The sequence below is a fragment of the Haemaphysalis longicornis genome, unplaced genomic scaffold (genome assembly GCF_048455015.1).
Source record: "Haemaphysalis longicornis isolate Haplotype H1 unplaced genomic scaffold, Haemaphysalis longicornis Haplotype H1 scaffold_3, whole genome shotgun sequence".
NCBI classification, from domain to species: domain Eukaryota; kingdom Metazoa; phylum Arthropoda; class Arachnida; order Ixodida; family Ixodidae; genus Haemaphysalis; species Haemaphysalis longicornis.
The window spans coordinates 190975091-190990292 of record NW_027526335.1 but is presented as its reverse complement, the minus strand read 5'-3'; positions in this window follow the sequence as shown (position 1 = coordinate 190990292).

The window sequence follows — 15202 nt, the reverse complement described above, 5'->3', positions numbered from 1 at the left end:
CGTTGCGCCCGTCCATGACGTTCTACTCACCCGAAACGTCGCCCTTCCCCATACTATTGTCTCCATACAGCAGAACCACGTCTCCTTGCCTTTCCTGAACTTCGCATTCCACACCCAGGTCCTTCCGCAAGGAATGACTGTCGCAACTGTTTGTCCGGTCTCCCATTTCCATATTTCTGCTTTTACCGTAGACCCCATATCCCATCCGCCCACTTCATCCGCTACACCTCCGCCCACCACTCAATTCGACGCTATGATTAGCCCTGACCTTTCCCCGTATCAGGTACACCTTCTGCGTGAGCTCTTGGCTTCGTATGGTGACTTCTTCGACTTGGACAATCCAGTGCTTGGTCGAACTAGCCTCGTGACTCATCGAATCGACACCGGTGACGCCATCCCCATCCACAGGCGCCGGTATGGGGTATCTCGCGCTGAACGGGACGTCATCCAAGCCGAAGTTGACAAGATGCTCTCCAAGGACATTATCGAGCCTTCGTGCAGCCCCTGGATCTCACCAGAGGTGCTGGTAAAAAAGAAAGACGGCACCTGGCGATTCTGCGTTGATTACCGGCATCTTAATCATATTACAAAAAAAGACGTCTACCCCCTACCCAGGATTGACGACGCTCTCGACTCCTTACACGGTGCTAAATATTTCTCTTCTATTGACCTTCGATCTGGCTACTGGCAGATAGCTGTTGATGAGTTGGACCGAGAGAAGATCGCTTTCGTCCCACCAGGCGGCCTTTACCAGTTCAAAGTAATGCCGTTCGGACTATGCAATGCTCCCGCAACGTTCGAGCGAATGATGGACCCTCTTCTTCGCGGTTTCAAATGGTCAACATGCTTATGCTACCTGGACGATGTGATAGTGTTTTCACCCTCTTTTTAAACGCATCTTCAGCACCTTTCAGACATCCTCATAATATTTCGACGTGCGGGCCTCCAGCTGAACTAAAAAAAATGTCGCTTTGGCCGCCGCCAGATAACCATCCTTGGCCATCTTGTTGGCAATAACGGGGTTCAACCCGACCCTGACAAAGTACGCGCAGTCAAGCAATTCCCCGAGCCTCGCTAATCCCAGGACGTCCGCAGTTTTATTGGCCTATGCTCGTACTTCCGGCGTTTTATACGGGGTTTGCTGACATTGCGCGCCCTCTGACAGACCTTCTTAAAAAGGACGCTGAGTTTCATTGGGGTGCATCTCAAGCAGAAGCGTCTGCTAAATTGATATCCGCTCTCACCACTTCACCTATCCTGGCCCACTTTCATCCTACTGCCGCCACCGAAGTCCGGACTGACGCTAGCGGACATGGCATTGGCACTAACCTCGCTCAGCGACAGAACGGTAGAGACCGTGTTATTGCATACGCCAGCCGCCTCCTCACGTCCGCTGAGCAGAACTACTCAATCACGGAGAGGGAGTGCTTGGCACTGGTGTGGGCTGTAGCAAAATTTCGCCCGTATCTGTATGCACGCCCCTTTTCGGTGATAACCGACCACCACGCGCTCTGTTGGCTTTCTTCTCTGAAAGATCCTACAGGACGCCTAGGTCGCTGCGCGCTGCGTCTGCAGGAGTATTCGTACACCATAGTTTATAAGTCCGTCCGCTTGCATCAAGACGCCGATTGCCTGTCCCGTTACCCGGTTGACAACCCCGACCTTGCTGTGTCGAGAAACCCAAGTAGTGTGCTCGCAATAACGGATTTGTTACGCCTTGGGGACGAGCAGCGCCGCGATCCACCTCTCAGCGCAATTATGAAGCGTCTCAACTCTGGCTCCCATGACCCTTCACTGCGCCTCTTTAAGTTAAGCAATGGGGTCCTCTATCGCTACAACATCCGCCCCGAGGGTCCAGAGTTGCTACCGGTCCTTCCTGAACGTCTGCGCTCGGACGTTCTCCAGCAACTCCATGACGTACCCACTGCAGGCCACCTCGGAGGTTCCCGCACCTACGACCGTGTGCGTCGTCGCTACTTCTGGCCAGGCATTTATCGCTCTGTACGGCGTTATGTGGCCTCTTGCGACCTCTGCCAACGCCGTAAAAAGCCTACGACATCCCCAGCAGGCCTTCTCCAACCGGTGAACATACCCACCGAACAATTTTTCGTGTAGGCGTCGATCTCCTTGGTCTTTTCCCGATATCCAGTTCGGGCAACAAGTGGATCGCAGTCGCCACTGATTACGCCACACGTTATGCAATTACACGCGCTCTTCCCACCAGCTGTGCCTCTGACGTTGCCGATTTTCTTCTCCAAGACGTCATCCTTCATCATGGCGCTCCTCGTCAGCTCCTTACTGATCGGGGCCGCTATTTCTTGTCTCGCGTTGTCGCCGATATTCTTCGTGCTTCCTCAACGCAACACAAGATCGCGACTTCTTACCACCCTCAGACGAATGGTCTCACTGAGAGACTCAATAGAACACTTACCGACATGCTCTCAATGTATGTCTCCGACGACCATCGTGATTGGGACGTGGCGTTACCGTACGTTACACATGCGTACAATTCGTCCCGTCACGACACCGCTGGATATTCTCCCTTTTACCTGCTCTATGGTCGCGAGCCTGTTTTGCCACTAGACACTCTCTTGCCGCCTTCAGTTCTAACTTCCGAATATGCCCGAGCCGCAGTTGACCATGCCGACCATGCTCGACAAGTTGCCGCCCTCGCCTCTGCTCATCGCAGTTTTCCCAAAAGGCGCTTTACGATTCCCGCCACCGAGACCTCCAGTTCTCACCTGGGTCTCTTGTTCTTCTGTGGTCGCCGTCCCGCCACGTAGGGCTCTCTGAAACACTGCTGTTCCTTACACGGAACCCTACCATGTGGTCCGTCAAGTGACCCCAGTCACTTACGAAATCTCCCAAGCCACCCCTTCGCCAACTTACCTCCTAGGCACCAGCAAAACAGACATTGTCCACGTTTCCCGCCTCAAGCCGTACCATCGCCCTCGCATAACATCGCCCTAGGAAGCACCGAGACGGCGCTTTTTGCCGCGGGGGTTAAGTTACAGTGCGTCAGTAACCAAAGAACAAAATGTTAGAACATAGCCCCAAGCATTGCGGACATGTGCTAGGGCTCAGCTGGGAGGAAGAAGAGGTTCGGGCTAGGTCCAACGCGGTGCTCGCTTCTCTGTGTGTGTGAAATACGCCTTCATTTTCACGTATTGCTCTCCGTAACAATATTAACAAAACAACGAAATATCTATACTGAAGCAGTGACAACTTGTGCAAACGGAAGTCCAAAAAGGAAGAAAAGAAACCATTTTCTAAGAAGCACGACAATTCCATCTACTGTGAATTTCTTCGCCGGTGAGAGGCCATGCCGAAACGATTTTAACTATCCCCTAGGAACTTTTATTCCAGTGGGTTCTGAGAAGTTGGGAGTTGAATACGACTCTGGGTATAATCTCCCCAAGGAGATTTGAAAATTTGACTGAAGTTTATATACCAGAACTTCGCCAATTAAAGGCGCTCCCAGACCAGTTTACATATTTGCGACTCCTCTCGATTCTTTATTAAGAGCGTGTACAAGGTTAGGGCTAAAGCGGGACCACATAGGAGTACGAACCTGCTCAATATAGTGTTTGTAAGAAAAATGAGCATGCTACCATACCAGCAACATTTAAAATGACAACAGCGCGCAAAACTACTCGACCAAATATGGTCGACCAAATGCAGCGATTTCCATTTCACAGATCTAAAGCAAAAAAATATATTTAATCAGGGAAGCTTGCAATCATGCAAGAAACTTGAATGGCGAAACTATTGTAGGTTGTAATTTACGGACACAAAGTTTTACGTTTCGTTGTGGTGTCGCGGTTGGCGTCCGCGGCCCGGAATTTCGATGAACTTATGTTGGTCAAATCCAGAGTGAGCTCGTTGTTTTGATCGACATTTTTGTACGCCACTCAGGATTCGCGACTTTTCGTTTCTAGCGAATGTTTTGCACCCCAGGCCCCTCGAAGCGTTGCCCGTTTCACGGCCGTGCGAACTATCCGCGGCCGGGCCATGTGGTGTCAGTGATCACCTACAGCAGCTGCGAAATTTACGTCGCGGCTCTTCTACGGTACGGAGCGCATGCGCACGATGACACGAGAATGAACGAACTAGGGGTGTAAGGTACGGCGTGTCTTTCTCGTTCAAAGTAAGTGTTACTACGACATTGCGAATTGTGGCCACGACATTCTTTTGTGGCCAGGCCAATCTTCTGAAATGGGTATGCTTAGATTGACGAACGTGCGCTCGAAGCACCCGTGCAGGAGCGCGAGGCCTTTTTATGGTATTTTTACTGCGGAAAATTTACTCTATTTACTCAACAGCTTCGCTGTTAAAAAAATTGGCTGATGATTATGCGACTTTCTAATGCGAAATTTGAGCACAGCGATAGCTGCATTCTTTTCGGTGACGGCGCACACCTGCTGCGTATCGTGAAGCGATACCGTGTTACTCTGGCGTTCTCTCGTATCGCGTCGCCCGCGGGTACCATATCTCGCGCGACCACGGCATATCGGTCAGGTTTTTACACTTCCGCCATACTTTCTCCTCCACTTTGCTGCTCGCTTTATCTTGTCTATCTTCGGTGTCATCTTCGTTCACTCGGTTAACATGACGCTGACGGCGACGCGAAACTACAGGAGCGGGCGTTGAAGAGATCCTGTATAAAAAGAAAAGCCAAGGAATTCACCAATAATTGAGTGGGAGAATATCCACTTCAAACAACTGAGCTGTACTGTGGGGCTAGTTCGACTTTTCAGGCATCCGGCGAGCTGTTATCCGTCGCCCGAGGAGTCTTTTTTTTGCGAACGTTTGCCTTCTGGCATAACAGTTAGATATACAACATCACATTTGTTTCACGCAGTAAAGTCAGCAGCGACCGGTACTGAGGGCCCCATATCCACCGCTGTAGATCAGGGGGTCTTCCAGGATGGAGCCCTGTGCCCTGGAGGTGTTGCAGGCGATAGGTTTGAAGTGCAGGACAGGTCCATAGAAGGTGGCTCGTGTCGGCTTCGGACGCAGGGACCGTGCAAAAGGGACAGGTGTCCGCAAACAGCGCGTGATAATGGGCAGGCCAAGCGTGGGTCACTGAGGGGATAAGACCAGCCCAACTCGAAGCCTCCGCAGCAGAACCTCCTCCCAGCGAGCGAGCCCACTGGGGAGGTCAGTTCCACGCGGTGGAAGTAAAGCACGCGTGGCGCGGCGAAGGTTCTGCTATTCCACCAGCAGTTCTTCTAATGTGGACACCGGAAGAAGTGGTAGCGGCCGTGGAAGGTCTATATGGCGACAGGCGCGATCTGCCGCTATGTGGGCAGGAAGGATGTCTCGGCGAACCCACAAAATACGCACAGGGCATGGGTATGTGTCCAGGATCTCGTGAACCCGTGCCGACATGCTGGTGGGTGCTAAGCGCAACGCGACGTAGATCACGCATCGCTGTCGTCGTTGCGTCAGTGTAAATTTCCAGTTTCACACCGGTAGTTACTGTCGATGCAAGCGCTTGGAGACCATCCCGAATAGCAGTAAGTTCTGCCAACAGGCTTGGTAGAGGGCGGAGGGTCTCGTAGGCGCAGCACTGGTTTAAGGCTGACCCGCCGCGGTGGCTCAGTGGCTAAGGCGTTGCGCTACTGAGCACGAGGTCGCGGGTTCGATTCCCGGCCGCGGCGGCCGCTTTTCTGATGGAGGCGAAAAGCAAAAACGCCCGTGTGTACGAGATTTCGGCGCACGATAAAGATCCCCAGGTGGTCAAAATTAATCCGGAGCCCTCCACTACGGCGCGCTTCATCGCCTGCGTTGCGTCGGTGCGTTAAACCCCCACAATCAATCAATCAATGGTTTAAGGCTGGGTGAGAGGAACAAGCCAAAGCTGTAGTTACGAGGGATTCGTGTGCCCCGGCGTCCACGAAGGCTTGCATGACTCGTGGCCGCGTGGCAGGCGCCCAGTGAGCGATATGAAGGAGGGCTGCATACGGAGGTTGATGAAGGACAGAGGTTCGGACAGGTAGCCTTACCAGAGTCTTGTTGTCCGTCCCCTGATGGAAGAGCCAGAGCGATCTAGCCGCAGAAAAGGCTGGCATCGTATCAGGAACCTGGCCCATATATGCAGCGAGAGCTGCTGCCTCCGGTACATATCCACGCTTTAGCAGGCGGGCGGAGCGACGCTGATAAATAATCTCGTCTAGCGTGTTTAGCTGGGCTTCGGCTTGTAGCGGTGGTTTTGGTGTTATGCGAGGGAGGCCCGTAATTGTGCGCATGGCGGCCCTGTTGATGGCCTCAAGCCGAGCGCAGTCCGCTTGCGTCATGTGCTGAAACTGTGCCTGATATACAAGCCGTGGCTGTAGTACGGCGCGCACTAGGAGACGGGCAATCGTCCAGCAGGCACCGCCACACTTCTGAGAGATGCGACGAACGAGGTGGAGCATCTGTCCGGCTTTCTGTCCAGCAGATCCTAGCCACTGAGCTGGTGACCCTGATGCCGATATTTCTAGTCCTAGGGCCCGAAGACGGTCAACCGTGGGTATGTCGTTCCCATTCAGTTGCAGTGAAATGGGAGACACTGCAAGAAGGCGGCGGCCCCAAGCGTTGGCCACGGGAAGTAAAGCCGTCTTCTCTTGCGAGAGAGTGAGGCCCGCATACACGCACCATCTCTGGCAGTCTGTTAGGGCTTGCTGGAGGCACTCGGCTTGTCGTGACAGGTCTGTATGAACTGACCACACCGTAATGTCATCCGCGTACATGAGGAAATATAAATCTCGGATTGAAGCAATGTGCCACGCTAGCGGCAACATGACGATGTTGAAAAGAAGCGGAGACAGAACAGACCCTTCTGGTATGCCTCGGACTGGTGTAAGTGACCGAAACTTGCTCCGTTGATGCGGATCGAAAAAGAACGGTGTTGAAGGAAGGATCGGACGAAATCGCAGACTTTGTCTGGAAGGTGGAAGCCATTTAGAGCTTGTAGGATGGCAGCGTGACTAACGTTGTCATACGCCTTGCATATGTCCATGGGGAGCACAGATCTCCCACAGCGGGATCGGCCTCCAACTAAAACCATAGATGAGAGGTACTCCAACCCATCCTCAGTACCGAGATAGGGCCTGAATCCAATTTGCGCCAGGTGATACCATTGGAAGGTATCAAGCCACCACTGAAGCTGTGTTTCAAGCATTCGCTCTAATAACTTGCACAGCGTCGATGTCAGGGCGATGGGGCGCAAGTTCTGAAGTACATGTGGTGGTTTTCCGGGCTTTGGAATGGGAACAATATCCGCCCGAAGCTAAGAGTCAGGCAGTTGAGCAGAGAGCCACACCGGATTAACCGAGTCCAAAAGCGGCAGGAGGGCTGGGTCGTCGATGTTCTTGTACACCTCGTAAGTTATGCCGTCGGGACCCGGAGCAGTCCGCTGTTCTAGCGCTACCAGGAATTCAGCAGCTGTGCACGGTGCCTGAATTCCTAAAATGGCTTCATGAGTAGGCCGTAATCCAACATCGTTCGGCAGGGGGAACGGAGACGGCATGGCCACTGGCACAACATCAAATGCAGTTGCTGTTATTTATTTGCTGCCAAGCTAGCCACCGTATGCATCCCCGGCATGCGTTCCTAGTAGTGCTTCTAAATATCCGTCATACTGGTTATCCGGTTGAACCGGCTAACAGCGAATCTGGCCTCCACAGCCATTCATCCGAATATCCGAAGTTTCAACAACGGATAATCACTATATCCGGTTTCAAAAGCCGATAACCCGGATATTCGAATATTCGAGGGAGAACTATCCCCTATAAAGAGAGCGGGCAGCTCGCACCCCAGACCATACCCTGCAACCTCAGGTTATGTCAACAACGATGAATAACTCAAACAAGGACCCATCCACGGGCTGCCTCAACATCTGGCAGTGGAATTGTAGAGGTTTCGGTACCAAGAGAGGTCTCCTAGCCCAATACATTCAGATGGGACACTTCAAACCAGATATTGTTCTCCTCCAACAGACCGGACGTACCCCAACAATTCCTGGATACACAACTTATGAACCACAAGATCCCTGCATACAAATTGCTACTTTAGTCAGAAATGATCTAGCTATCCGTTCAATAGCTGTAAACGCGGACACCGATACCCATTTTTTGAGCATAGAGATGGCGACTCAAATTAAAAGTAAGGCACACGATGAACAGAAAATATACATCACCAACCTATACAGCTTTCCGAAGGTGAAAGGATGCCAGTTTTCCCAAATATTTTCGCAAAGACCAGGACGACGCTTTACCCACCTGGTGGCAGGGGATTTTACTGCAAAGCACACAGCGTGTGGTTACGAGAAGTATAATTTGAAAGGGAAAGCGCTGGAGTCTTTAATACACAGGGAAAACTTTACATTGCTAAAAGACCCTTACTCAAATCCTAGAGGATGCCACTCAGTTCAGAAGGACACAAGCCCAGACTTGACACTAGTCAAGGGATTGCTTCGATGCCATTGGCATACAAAAGCGGAAACTCTAACCAGTGATCACACGATCATACACACGGAAATTGCCATATCCAAATTTCGGAAGAGAAATAAAAAGGTTTGCATCACGAATTGGGATAAATTTCGTAAAAGACCGGGAACGATACAAAGCCCACCCTGGAGAATGGAATGCAAGGATATTACAAGATGTGGAGTCGTGCTCCAAAAGTGTACCAACTTCTGATAATTACCCGCAGATAGACTCCGATCTTTTGCACCTATTGGAAGCTAGGCGACGACTAACCAACCGATGGAAAAGAAACAAACTGAACAGGAAGCTGAAAAAACGAATAGCAAAGATAAATGTAGAAATCCAAACATACGCCTCTCAACTCACAAGAAACAATTGGCACAATATATGCAACCAACTAAATGGCAATCTTCGCCTAAAAAAAGCCTGGTCTTTAATTCTGTATTCAGTACAGCCGGGGAACTCCATAACAGAACTAAACAAGCGTCTAGACATTTTGCAAGCTAACTATAACAAGGTAGAGGACCTGCTAGACGAACTAGCGAATGTCTATTTTCCCAAAAGAGACTATCCGGCCTACAAAGACTACAACGGCAAGACAACACCTGCTACCTTAACCAGCCAATCACTAGGGCAGAGCTTACTGAAGCTATTGCTGAAGCTAACAGGCACTCAGCCCCGGGGCCAGATCAAATTGGCAATGGTATTCTTCGCAATCTAAATGAATCCGAATATGAGTATCTTCTTCGGGTAATGAATAAGGCTTGGGAAAGTGGAACATTGCCGCAGGAGTGGAAGGATGCTATAGTTGCCTTCATCCCTAAACATGGAAAACCTATAGAGATTGGAAATCTGAGACCCATCTCTCTAACATCATCTCAAGGCAAGTTATTAGAACGCATAATATTGACACGGTTAGTACGATATTTAAACGAGAAGAAGTGCTTACCGTTCCAGATGATTGGCTTCAGGGAACATATTTCAAACCAAGACGCCCTCCTTCAGTATAAAGAAGACGGGATCAACAATCCAAGCGCAGCTCAAAATAAAGCCATTTTAGCAGTCGATTTAGCCAAAGCATTCGATAATGTCACACATGACGGCATCCTTGAAGAGCTAGAAAAAACCTGAGTGCGGTGACCGTATCTACAAAAACGTGAGAAATTTTTTGAAAGACCGCACTCTGCGCATTGTCTTTGGATCCCACACATCAGAAAATAAAAAGCACCCAAGCAGAGGTACCCCACAGGGATCAGTACTCTCACCCATGCTTTTTAACCTAGCCATGTGTGGAGTCGCCACAAAAGTGAATGAAATTCCCGACATAAAGTACACCTTATACGCGGATGACATTAGAGTATGGATAAAACTAAGGGTTCTTTGGGGCACATTAGAAACACGCTGCCAGTAGCACTAAATACAATCGAAGAGGAGTCTAAAAGAAAAGGCATCCATTGCTCCCCTGCCAATTCAGAGGTTCTTCTCTTAACGAGGCATACCAAAAGAAACCCCCAAGGAAAAGTTAATCTGACCTTAGGGGAAATTTCCATCCCACAAAGAGCGGAAATTAAGGTCTTGGGGCTTCGCATCCAGAAAGACGGCAAGTCATATACAACACCTCCACAACTTTTGAAGCAAGGCAAACAGATCATTCACATGATGAAAAGAATCACCAACCATACTATTGGATTGAAGGACAAGGATGCCCTGAGACTGAGGGATGCCTTGATAATTTCCAAGTTTAAATATCACCTTCCGTACTTAAACCCGTCACAAACACAAAAACTTAAGCTAGAGGCGCCCATCAGAAAGGCTACCAAGGTTTCCTTAGGAGTACCAATGTCGACTAGCAACGAGGCCCTATACAGGACAGGTACTCACAATACGATTGATGGGATCGTTTCAGTTCATTTAGCAAACCAAATTCAAAGACTTCGGTCAACAGAGCAGGCAGGAACATCCTCAGCACCATCAATTTTGACCCCACACCTCGAAACGAGCCACAGGAAGTCAAGGGCCCATTTCACGACAGCAAAACTCGAGACCTACTCAAAGTTGTTTGTTTACCCAGGAATATGCATCCCGAAATGAATGAGGACAGAAGACGGCAAAGAGCTAATTTTTTACAGAAACTTGTGAAAAGATCTCTAACAAGCCAAGCAATGTACTATGTAGATAGTAGTTCCAGCAGAGGCAAGCACAGCAGCGTAGCGCTGAACAGAGACCTTCATCCGGCAGTAGCCTCCATTCTCAAAAGTGGCGCCAACATCAACACAGCCGGCATTGAACTCCACGCCAACGCCAGAGCCATTAGATACCACGATACCTCCACACCGCATAGTCCGCATGGTACAGAACTCCCGGTGATCATTTTCACAGATTCTCAAGAAGCATGCAGGCAAATTATACTGAACGACATAAATAAAGATAAAGCAGATTTATTTAATAGTCACTGTCATCATCACTACGACATTATTTGGACACCTGGCCATAGGGAGATGTTTGGCAACGTTCGGGCAGACACGCTTGCCCGTGAGTTAAGAATCCGGGCACCGAACATCTCCCTGGAGAGGTCCAATTGTCGTGGCATCATGAACAATACACTAAGAAACCTTAAACTAAACAGAAGAGAATTACCTCCACCTCACCCTAACCTAGACTAGCAGCAATCAGTATTACTGAGACAAGCACAGACTAACACGACATGCACCCCAGCTAGACGATATCTTTTCTCTAAAGGAAGAGCACAAGAACCACCAGTCTGCAAACACTGTGGTGGATATCCTAATCAGCAACATGTCCTATGGGGATGTCCTCACATTATTCCCAGCATTCCTCACTTACACACACCGACGCAGCTGCCATATCCCATTGACCCAACCTGGCTGACTCTCGCCTCTACCTTCGAGGAGCAGCTAGATCTAGTGGAATACATCAAAAACGCACTAGAGCTGAGTTCAGCATTCACTGAAGACGACCTGTAATTGGGTTGTCTGAACTGCCTTTGGTTCTAAATAAAGTTTCTCTCTCTCTCTCTGCGCGGCTGCGCGACTGACGTTATCAAGGGGAAGGAGCACCCAGAAACCGACAGGAAGATCACTTGTTGACTAAGGCTACACTTCAAAGAATGAGTGCCGGATTTCCGCACTGCATAGCCCAAGATTGAACGGAGAAAGCCCTCCTTACGACTTTGGAGGGCGCAGGCCTGTTCCACAGTAACGGTGTGTTTGCTGTATGCTCCCATTTACAACACACGGGGCCGATAGAAATTTACAACACACGGGGCCGATAGAACCTGAAAGAGCTGTTTTGAAGGCGTCGGGTGAAACCTCGAGCGGTTCGAGGCAACGGCGAAAATTCATCAACACTTCCTATACAGCATTTTGCGACAACATTCGACGTAGCCGAAAACAATCAGCCAGTTTGCCACAAAACGAAACACTCTGCGAACAAGTATGCCGTCCAGTTAGCGTGAAGAGCTTTGTAAATTTGCGCTAGGAACAGGTCTCGGGCGGCTGGAGCTAAGCCTGATCGGATAAAAACACCGCGCTGATAAGGCGAAGTATAAGGCCGTAACAGAAACAGCTACTGGGGAAACGTTCCATACCACGAGGCGTTCTACAGTGTCAGCTTAAATAAATAGGTGGCCTTACATACAATTACATCGCAAATAGAAAAATCGGGAGAATGCAGCTGAAAGAGCTAATACACACACACGAAAAATTCGGCCTCCTTCGGCCTACTTGTGTATCTCCCCGCATTGACCACCTTTTCAAATTTGGTTTACCATTGTGCAGAAGTAAACTTTATCATGACTCTTTTCTTCCAAAAACCAGCGTGCACTGGAACGGCCTTCCCTCTTCCATTGTCTGCATCACCGAGCCTGTCACCTTAAAATCGGCAGTTTACGATTCATTGTAATTTTTTAAGTGCGATGCACTTTATAAGCGACCCTGAATCCGCCGTCCGCATTGCTCCTCCTCCTCTCCCCTAGCAACGGCGCGAGGAGCGGAGAGGAGCGTCTGTAGCAACGGCGCAGCGACGTCACACCCCACGTGACCCGTGCGCGCTCCGCCTCCCGCGCCGTGGCTGCGCGCGCCCGCGCCTGCTCCCGCACCGCTCCTCGCGCCGTGACGTCACACTCCCACGTGACCCCGCGCTGGCGCCTTTGCGTCTGCTCCCCCTCTCCTCGTGCCGTGACGTCACATGCTCTGCAGCTGGCGCGCCTCTCCCCCCGTTAGGTTTGCACTCACCCTCGGCGCGCGCCTCTCCCCTCGCCGGTACTGCGCCTCTCAAGGCGATGGCAGAATTACTACGCCGTGTACTCTCGGCGCAAGAAATGCATTCGCACTTCCTCACGATTCCCTTCGGGGAGGTGGGGGCATTTTTTTTCTCTTCCCGCCCCGCTGTGTGTTATTGCTCTTATTTTTTTCCTGATTACCCCACTCCTCTCTGTAACGCCTGAACGGCATTGAGAGTAAATAAATGATGATGATGATGATAGTTGGGTTTTATTGGCGCAAGGCCGACTATGGCCAAAGAGCGCCAAAGAAGAAGTTACTGAATTATGATGAGACCGTACATACTAAAACATGTGACTAAAAGTAAAGGTGATGCAATTATGATGAGACCGTACATACTAAAACATGTGACTAAAAGTAAAGGTGATGCAAAACAAAAGACAATGGAGATGGCTGGTGTATAGGGCCAGGGTGATTACACATGATATGACAAGAGCTGCAGAAAGTTTACCTCAGCTAAAAACTTAAAAACACGTTGACTAGAAAACATTGGTTCGTCGGCTAAAAAGTATGATGGGTGCAAAGGAATGTGTTGTCTGTAAATTCAGGGAAATGTTTGTGTCGTGTTGTGTCAAGTGCCTTGCATGTGATTAGTATGTGGACTACGGATAGGCCCTTTCCACACCTGCTACACATGGGTCCCGAAGTTCCAGTGAGCAGGTGGGAGTGCGTCGCATGTGTGTGGCCTATCCGCAGCCTAGCCAGAGCGACTTCAGTGTATCTGTTGTGTGAGTCAGTTATGTAGCGTCCCAGTTGTGGTTTGATTATGTGTAGTTTGTTGTCTGTTTGTTGACTCCAGTGTAATTGCCATGTGTTACGAAGCTGTCGTCTGGTGTGTGTCTTTAGGTCGGTGTAAGGTAGTGTTGTAACGTCAACTGTAGTCATGAGAGCAGCATCACCAGCCATTTGGTCGGCGGCCTCATTGCCAGGGATTCCACAATGCCCTGGTACCCAGCATATAGTTAGTTCAAGGTTTGAGGCATAAGCAGACATTAGTACCTTGAAGAGAGCATTTATGACAGTTTTTAGATGACCTTCCTAATGACAGTGCCCGTACAACGCTTTGAGAGTCTGTGTACACAATGGACTTGGGAATTTTATGTTTGATGATGTGGTTTGAAACGAGTAAAATGCCATATGCTTCTGCCGTGTAAATACTGTTATGAAAATTCGTTGTTTTGCTCACTGTAAAATTTGGTCCGTGCGCTGCACAAGATACCCTAGAACCAGTTTTCGACGCGTCACTATAGATTCTGCGCCCCTGCACTTGTCCTGCAGGAACAGGAAGTGCTGCAGAATTGCACTTCTGGGTACCCTATTTTTTCTACTAATGTAAATGATAGGTCGCATGATATAGGATGTAGATGCCATGGTGGAATTAAATTATGGATGGGTGTCTTGTGCGTGTCTGAAAGAGGGACCGTGAGTGCAGAAGCCTCCTCCCTAACTCTGAGAGAGAAAGGTAAGGAAACGGATGGCCTGTTTAAAAATAGTTGCAAGTTTGATGTATTGTTCATGATGGGATTAAAAGGATGGTTGGTAAGGGATACAATCTTAGATGCATATAGCAGGTCAACATACTCCCGCTGATGCCCTAGACACCACTTGTCGCACTCGACATTTCGCTTTCCACAGGCTTTCCACAGGGCTAGTGCGGAAAGCGCCGCATGAGAGGCGAAGGCCAAGATTAGCACTGGGTGGAGCATTCTCAGTGCGGTCTTTGTCGCCGACCAATACACGACACTGCCGTAGTCGAGGCGAGACCCCACCAACGCTGTGTACAAACGCAGCAGGAGTTGTTTGTCGGCCCCATAAGATTGATGTGAGAGAACCTTAAGAATAGTCATTGTTTTTAGGCATTTACATTTGAGCAGTTTGATATGAGGGATGAATGTAAGTTTTTCATCGAATAAAATGCCGAAAAACTTCTGCTCCTTGTTCACAGGAATTGGCACATTCGCAAGAGTGATGTCTGGGTCCAGGTGGACCCCACGCTTCCTGGAGAATACAACACAAGAGCTCTTTCCGGGATTAATTTTAAAACCATTCTTTTCTGCCCAGCCGGCAAGCTTCTTGACGCCGAGCTGGACTTGACGTTCGCAGATGGACATGTTACATGATTTAAAGGATATCTGGACGTCGTCTACATACATGGAATAAGAGATTGTGGGTGGCAATGCCTTTCCAAGAGAGTTCATCTTAACTATGAAGAGCGTGCAGCTCAACATTCCACCTTACCTTGCGGCACGCCATTTTCTTGCACATGTACCTTTGACACTGCAGAACCAACTCTGACGCGAAAGGTTCTCTCCGACAAATAACTAGCAAGAGTGTTAAACATATTACCAGAAACACCGAATGACTTGAGGTCAGTAAGGATTCCATAACGCCAAGTGGTATCATAAGCCTTTTCGAGGTCGAAAAACACAG